The sequence below is a fragment of the Apis cerana genome, linkage group LG15, assembly GCF_029169275.1.
Source record: "Apis cerana isolate GH-2021 linkage group LG15, AcerK_1.0, whole genome shotgun sequence".
Lineage (NCBI taxonomy): Eukaryota > Metazoa > Arthropoda > Insecta > Hymenoptera > Apidae > Apis > Apis cerana.
Window position 1 is genome coordinate 340,311 of NC_083866.1, and position 8,960 is coordinate 349,270.

Sequence of the window (8,960 nt, forward strand, 5' to 3'; positions counted from 1 at the left end):
CTTCTTGAGCCACAGTTTAATGGGTATTACTCCTTTCTCCTCACTCTTCCGGTTCTGTTTAAAGTATAAATGGTGTAATTAACTTCAGCCCACATTTTGATTGATGATTTTTCTGCATGCAACGACATTCTCGTTAAGTTAACTACGGTTCTATTTTCCCGTTCGGCGAATCATTCTGTTCCGGAGTAAATGGTACCGTTCTCTGATGCATAATGCCATATCGACGTGTTAGTTCCTTAATTTCTTTATTGGCAAATTTAAGATTGTTATCCGATCTGAAGATGTTGATTTCTTTTTCTAAATGCTTATCGGTTTCCTTAAAGAAATTCTCTAAACATGATGTCTCTGATTTATTTTTGATAAAATATAGACTTCTCCAGTGATTATAGTCACCTTTCATCATTAAGAAATATCGAGCTCCTCCAAGCGAATTTTCTTGCATTGGATCTGAAAGATGGGTTTTGCATGCATGAGTTTTCCAATACGCTCAGATTTTATCGCTTTTTCGGAATGGTAGATCTGTACATTTTCCCTATGATGCAATCTTCGCAATAAAACTTTTAATACTTAAAAAAGATGTTTTGGGATCTTAAAATTTTCTTCACTTGATCCACATTCTGATTTGTGCCAGAAGAAAAGAGAATTGCACACTGCCATATTTTCCTGATGATCTGTCTGTAATGACTTTAAATTTCATTACAAATAACTTATCTTTTCTTTCTTCCACTGCAACAATATTTCCATTCTTCACAAATATGCATTTTTTGTCGTGGGAATATTGTAGTCCCATGTCAAGATGTAGCACTAATGTAGTGATTATGCGTCGAGTTATACTGTCGAGTTTTATCCAGGCAGCGCGTGCTCGATTTGCCGTGTCATTTTCGGTGATCTTGATTTCACAAAAGATAGTGATATCTTATCTTTCTTGTGCTAATATCAAGGAATTTTGCAGGACATTTGTGTACAGGTTCATCCAACTATTTTAACATATCGAATATTCTAAACAACATTCTGAGGATCCAGATAAAGATCACGTTTTGCAGAATCATATAGATCTCTTTCCTGAAGAGATCAGTAATGATAATCCTGCTTCTGCATAACATCTTAAGGGTGTCTGTGTACGTTGACAGTATGCAGTGACATATTGCATATTGGATGAATTTTTTTATAAAAAAAAAAGAAAAATATTTATATCTTTATTACATAAAAGTCATTGATGTTAATATTTGTCTTATTCCAATAATACATATAGAGTTTAATTTTTAATTTTATGATCTTAGGAAAACTTACACGATATTTAGGAAATTAGATATTAGAGTCGAAACTTGTTTCATCACTTTCACAAGAAAACACAATGCAGTGGATTCTAATGAAACCAGTGTTATCGTATCATTTTAAATTGTTGCATTTATTAATAACAATTGAACAAATCCACACTTTATCGGACTTTTGGATCTTTATCTTGATTTTATCTTCTACAGTAAAAAATTGAGCAATCGTGCCCATAATAATGATTACATGTGCTTCGGAGTTGATGAATTTTCTTTTTTCACAAGATTCTTTTTACAACACAAATCACGAGATTAGACCATTATAAATTCCGCATTGTCGATTTGCACGTAATATAGTTAAATAATATTAATATAGACATTAATAATATAGATAATTAAATCTTATTATAAAACATATATTTAAAATAGATTATTATTCCTATTCTTATTATTGTTATTATTATTATTATTATTATTATTATTATTATTATTATTACAAATATTTATCAATATATTTAAACACATTAAACAAAAATTATCTTGAATTTAAATATTTTTGCATCATTAATTTCTCTAATTATATCGTATAATTTTAAAAAGTATAATTTTCAAAATAACAAAACTATGAACGAAACTATGAATATTAAGATTGGAGAGAAGATATATGTGAGATTTATATTTACTTATGTTCTAAAATTCTATTATATAAACAATTACTTTATAAATGGTAAAAGTATTCCACAGAAAAATAGTTAAATTATTTACACTTTCAAATTAAACAAAGTAAACTAAAGAAAACTGAAACACTTCAACTTAAAACATTTATTAAAGCATTTATATTTATTGTTTGAAATTCCTTTTCTTTTTTTATTTCTTTTTACTATCAAATTTTTAACTTTCATATAAGTTAAAATCATCATTACGCATTATTCATAGCAATCTTTAAAAATTATGCATTAAATATGTTATAAATGTTTATATTATGTAATATATATATATATTATATATATTTATATTATAAATGTTTATATATTTACAATTTATATTTTATATTGTATTTTTAAATATGTGTGTACATTCATATATACGCATATGATTTACAAAATATAAATTCACAGAATATTTAATAAAATAATCAAACATGACGGCAAAAAACGACATTTAGATTAAATAACGTATTTTAGCTCTTCTACAACAGCATTCGATTTAAAATATTATAGTTTAAGTATTGTATTAAGTATTATATATATATATATATATTATCTTCGGAGATACAGTCGTTTTAATGAAACACACTATTCAAGATATTCTAAAATTTCCACTTTTTTATTCGACCGTAGCATACGTAGAAGAGTAACCAGCTAAAATTGAATATAATATGCAACATTTCCTGCTTGAATGAGCCAAAAAAATTCTTTGTATCTCTTATACAATTATTCTATAGTCGGTTCAATAGTGCCTAAATCTAAAGATTCTAAAATTTCCTCTTCTTCATATGATCATAAATGCCTTGACGTGTAATAATGTATGAAATTGCCTTTTGATTTGTATATATTTATTTGTATATATTTTTGTTTTGTAGATACACGTATGTGTGTGTGGGAAGGGGGGAGGGGTGGGGGTATATTTTTCTGTTGGCTTGGCGTACTCCTCTTTGATTTCGTTAAAAATGACGATTTCTCACAGATATGTTGAATTCCGACACGAAATGTCGATTTTGATCAAAATTTTAGCTTTTCGATGTTAAAAACGTTGTTACCGCGATTCGGATTCAAAAATAAATAGAAATACGACATCGAACAAAAACTCGCCACATCATGACAAATTCTACCATGAAAAATTGATTTTGATTAAAACTATATTTTTTCGACAAGAAAATCACTATTACGGCGAATTGGGGATAGAAAATGATTAGAGATACGTTAGTTCAACTTTTCGTTCATTTTTTTTTTTTTTCTTTTTCGAGACGACAAATTATGATATCTCCGCACAGAGAAAGAGAAATTTCCTGAATCTAATGTTGGTCATCCCATGCCTTTTTTGTTGTGTATCGCCGGACTGCATGTCCATGTCAGTCGTCCAGTCCCTGGAAATGGCTCGTGATATTTTTCCTTGCGTGAGTTTCACTACCTCATTTTATTTTTTCTCTTTTTTTGTACAGCAGTAAAGAGACTCGTCCCGACATACCATCTCTGTTCAGCCTGTTCATCGTCCTTGATGGATCAGGGTATTGTAATTGGGTTGATCTTTGAAGGCGTGCATCCATAATTTTGATCTCTGTATAGATGAGAAAATGACGGACGTTTTAAAAAAATAGGAACCGCTGGAATTGTCAACGGAAGCTAAAATAGAGGAGGAGGACGAGCGTTAAAACAAAACCGATATTCGGATATCTTGCGAGAGTCTTGGCTCGAACATAAATATCACATACGATAATTGACACTATGGTGTGGTATATATTTAAAATACTACGATTGCAATAAAGAGGAATATTCTTCTTCTTCTTCGCAATAATACTCTTTTCTTTTCTCTCTTTTTTTTAAAAAAGACGAATTCTTTCATTACTTTCTTTTTATTTTTTTCTCTGGCTGTAACTTCATCGTACAAATAAAAAAAAAGAGTAAGTTCGACTTATTGGGATTTTGGGTCGGGATAAATAAAAAGTTATTCGTTGGTACAATCGAGATCGTGCGAGCATCATGATTGATGAGGATAATACAGCGTCTCCACCTCGAGCTGACCCGATCGTTGTCCATACAAAAATTCCCTGCCTGTCTGAAATTTCGAACGATGAGAGTCGATGTCTCTTTATCGATGCAAGAATACATACCAATAATATACATGGGAGACAAAAAAAAGTATAAAAAAGAAAGGGAAAAGAATTTGTAATACGAAAGAGAAAAGAAATATATCTAGTGAAGGCGCAAGGAAAAAATACATGATAGTATATATTCAAGTGGAAAAATTCTTCTATTTCGAATTTTTATTTTTTTTCCTTTTTTCCTTTCTTTATTAATTAAAAAAAAAAAAGAGGAAAGAAAAAGAAAAAATAACTTAACTTTCTCTCGTTAATTTTCTTATTCTTCTCATTGGTGCACGCTACATGTCATGAATATATTTCGTGTTATATGTAGAAACGACCTCAGAGTAGGCGAGATTACCCGCTGAATTTAAGCATATTAATAAGCGGAGGAAAAGAAACTAACAAGGATTTCCTTAGTAGCGGCGAGCGAACAGGAATGCCAAGCGCACTGAATCCCGCGGTACCGCCGCTGGGAAATGTAGTGTTTGGGAGGATCCGTTTATCCCATGACGTCGAACTTCGTTTAAGTTCATCTTGAATGGGGCCATTTACCCGTAGAGGGTGCCAGGCCCGTAGTGATAGGTAGGATTTCGGGAAGATCTCTCCTTAGAGTCGGGTTGCTTGAGAGTGCAACTCTAAGTGGGTGGTAAACTACATCTAAAGCTAAATACTACTACGAGATCGATAGCGAACAAGTACCGTGAGGGAAAATTGAAAAGAACTCTCTTTAAAGAAAGAGTTCAAGAATATGTAAAACCGTTCAGGGGTAACCTGAAAAATCCAAAAAATCGAATGGGGAGATTCATTGGCAACGATGCTCCGGATGGTTCATTGACGAGGACACATCATCTTCGGCTTGAATGTTTCGGTATCGTAGTCCTGCATTTCTCCCTTAGAACATCGCGACCCGTTTTGTATCGGTCTATGGCCCGAGAGGGTGCCTATCGCGTCGCTTCGCACGGCAGACCCTCGGTCGTCTGGCCAACTGCACGACGGTACTCACACGGTACCGGATTGCAACCAATCCAGTTTTTCGAATGTGTGTGCGTCAGGCCCCGCCTTAAACTCGGTCAGTTCTTATCCAGAGGTACGGACCTGGTGTCGTCTCCGGGCCTGGCCAGCTGTTAGCAGACGATATCCTTGGACGGGCCAAGACTCGAATTATCAATCGGCGACGTTATTGCTTTGAATACTCTCAAGATCCGTCTTGAAACACGGACCAAGGAGTCTAATATGTGCGCGAGATACAAAAACCTAAAGGCGAAATGAAAATGAAGATCGGACTTTGTGCCGATCGAGGGAAGATGGGCCGCTATGCGACTTACTATGCGACCCCGCATTCCCGGGGCGTCTCATTCTCATTGTGAGAAGAGCCGCACCTAGAGCGTACACGTTGGGACCCGAAAGATAGTGAACTATGTCTGGTCAGAACGAAGTCAGCGGAAACCCTGATGGAGATCCGGAGCGATTCTGACGTAAAAATCGATCGTCGGAATTGAGTATAGGGGCGAAAGACTAATCGAATCATCTAATAGCTGGTTCCTTCCGAAGTTTCCCTCAGAATAGCTGGCACTCGACCATTTCTCATCAAACGCGTAAAAGTCTCATCTGGTAAAGCGAATGATTAGAGGCCTTGGGGCCAAAACGACTTCAACCTATTTTCAAACTTTAAACCAGTGAGATCTCTGGCTTGCTTGGATGAAGCCACGAGATTTTGGATCAGAGTGCCAAGTGGGTCAATATTGGTAAGGAGAACTGGCGCTGTGGGATGAAAGGCAGTCGATGCTTATGGGATACCATGAAAGACTTAAGACAGAAGGACTTGACAGTGACCATGAAAGTGAGAATCCACTAAAGAATGTATAACAACTTACCTGCCAAACCAACTAGCCTGAAGCGTCGCGTCTATATTCTGCCGTCAGCGGTAAATAGGGAGGCACGTGAGTCCCGCTTTCGGGCGGGACCATTCTCCATGAAGTCCTGATGTGTAGGAGGTCGCGGCGATGTGCACAGAAGAGTTTGAGCGTGAGCCTTGCTTGGAGCCGTCGGTGTAAATCTTGGTAGTAGTAGCAAATACTCCAGCAACGTCCCCAGCAAGGAAGACTGATGTGGAGAAGCGTTTCGTGTTAACAGCCGTTGCACACGAGTCAGTAGATCCTAAGCTTTAAGAGAAATCCTACATAAATAAGGTGTCCTAAGATGATACACACAAATATATAAAAATTGAAATATAAGATCAGAAACACACCCATTGAGCTAAAGGAAATCCGGTTTCTATTCTGGAACCCGGCAGCGGAACAACAAACCATTCAAGCCCTCGTAAGAGTGTTCGTCGGGGTAACCCAAAATGACCTGGAGATCCGGAAAGAGTTTTCTTTTCTGTATAAGCGTTCAAGTTCCCTGGAAACTTCTAGCAAGGATTTGGAACATGAAGAGTACCACAGTTGCAGCGGCTTCCGGATCTTCCTCTCGGACCTTGAAAATCCAGGAGACGCAAAGATGTCGCGCCGGTTCGTACCCATATACGCAACAAGTCTCCAAGATAAAGGTCTCCTCTAGTCGATAGATGTAGGTAAGAGAATGTAGATAAGAGAAGTCGGCAAATTGGATCCGTAACTTCGGAATAAGGATTGGCTCTGAGGAGCGCGGCGTATCGGGCTTCGTCGGGAAGCGGGTTTGGCTGACGTGCCGGGCCTGGGCGAGCTGAACGGGGCGTGGTCTTGTACCTCGCACCCCGGATCCGAGCTCGGTCCCGTGCCTTGGCCTCCCGCGGATCTTCCTTGCTGCGAGGCTTCCGTGGCGGCTCTGCCGTCGTGGTCGCTCTCTTCGGCCGCCATTCAACGCTCAGCTCAGAACTGGCACGGACTAGGGGAATCCGACTGTCTAATTAAAACAAAGCATTGCGATGGCCCCCGAGGGTGTTGACGCAATGTGATTTCTGCCCAGTGCTCTGAATGTCAACGTGAAGAAATTCAAAAAAGCGCGGGTAAACGGCGGGAGTAACTATGACTCTCTTAATTTGGATAGTCTGATGCTTCCCAGGTAAAAATCAGCGCATTATGCGGCCATTTAACAGACCACATCATGTGTCCGGTACTTCACGTACAGCCTTTTAAACCGTGTCGTCATCGAAAATTGTTTGTTTACTTTGTAAAACTAACTGTGGAAGTGAACTTGGGACTATCTTTTAAAGGCGGGAGTAACTATGACTCTCTTAGAGTACTTTACTCTCTTGAGAGTAATAGTTGCTGGGGGCATGAAGCGCAATACAGAGCCTCTTATGCCTCAAGTCGTAGTTCGTACCTCCACGTGGTCCCGCTGGAATGCCTATCGATTGCTCTTCGGAGAATCATAGAGTTCGAAACCGGCTACGGCGAGGAATGGGCGGTGAGGTGCACACCGATGGGGAGCAGCGACCCCACCTACCCATAGCTAAGAGAGCGAGCGGTCGACCGGCCGCTGGTGCTAAAAAATTTCTTCTTTTTGATCATGTACGGAAAGGTTAAGGGAGGGGTACCTTGTGCCCACAACGTAAGTTAAACTTACGTATCGAATAAGTCTAGTGGCTGGCGGATCGTTCGCTCCCTTCGATGGCTTGTGCCACGACCTGGAACGACGGTAAAAGAGTTGGAATAATTGGAAAAGTGTTGGGAACACTTAAACTTCCCAAGATATCAAAATCACCCTACGAGGAGGTATCCTCGGAAGTCCGCCACGGTCGCTTTGATCGTAGGCGCATGATATAGCCAAATGCCTCGTCATCTAATTAGTGACGCGCATGAATGGATTAACGAGATTCCCTCTGTCCCTATCTACTGGAGAGTGGTGTGAGGTGCGGTGGACTACGGACGCGTCTTCACGTCGCTCCGTATTCTAAGTGGTTTTTGAGTGGTTTTTGTGCGTTATTAATTATAAGGTGCTTTTCAAAGTGTTCCTATAGTGGAAGTGTACTAGTGGCCGTGTTATCAGTGTGATCGGAAGTGTAGGGGGCCGTGAATCGCGAAAAACGTTCGCGCGTCCGTCTTCCGCGTGACGCCACGTGGGCGATCACGTTGTCTTCTTATTTCCTTCTTTCGCACTGAATGCGTTGCCCTGCCTTCACTTGTGCCGCTTGGGGACGGTGAGAAGAAGCGATTTTGTACATCGTTGTGATACATGTCTCAGTGATAAATATTCTACGCTAAAAATAATCCGATAGAGAACGCTTGTCGGCCATATTGGAAGTTTCGGCGTCTGTCGATCGCAGCGCCATCAAGTGTTCGTGTACGGTTACTACTGACGACCGGAGAGCGCTCTACCTGCGGTCGCGTGTGCCCCGGCCCGGGGCCCGGGGATAACGCGTAGGTAGCGCGACCTGCCTTACTGCCCAAGCTCGGGAGGGTGTGTCCTGCCTTGCCGACCAGGCTTGGAGGGCGTGACCAGCCTTGTCGACCTGCCTTATCGAACGAGCGTAGGGTGGAGTATCGCAAAATGTCTAAGTCTGCGAAGCGCGCAACCGAGACATCGGATATGGATTGCGAGAATTCGCGATCCTTCTACCTAAAAAGGAAGGTATCGTCCGGCGAGGAGTCCGAACAGGAATACTCGGGCCCCGTACAATCAAAGAGGAAGATAAAGTCGCGACGGAAGAACGGAAGTCCCGGGAAAGAATCAGCCATTATATCGGAAGAATCTCGGGACGAAATAAACGAATTAAAAGAAATCCTATCCTCCCTCAAGATGAGAACAAGCGCGGAAAAAGCTTACAAGGAAATACTCAACATCCTTTCAGACCCCGAGAACAGTATCCCGAAACGGGTAATGGGACAGATTACATCAAAGGTGACGAAAATTCACACGCTCCTCCAACGAAGTTTAATTTATAATAGCAATCTGGAGGGTCAGGT

General features: G+C 39.7%; 1 long non-coding RNA gene across 2 annotated transcripts; it reads right to left on the bottom strand.

Moving 5' to 3' along the window:
• Positions 1-1,381: 1,381 nt before the first annotated feature.
• On the bottom strand, positions 1,382-7,921 carry LOC133667353 (uncharacterized). 2 transcript variants are annotated; one of them, XR_009832767.1, is made up of 4 exons: positions 6,514-7,921; positions 6,323-6,426; positions 5,949-6,236; positions 1,382-3,548 (listed from the first exon to the last, which is right to left on the bottom strand). It is a non-coding gene; the product is annotated as an uncharacterized LOC133667353 (long non-coding RNA). The 2 variants fall into 2 exon arrangements; XR_009832766.1 differs by having other exon boundaries at positions 6,323-7,921.
• Between the last annotated feature and the right edge of the window lie 1,039 nt (positions 7,922-8,960).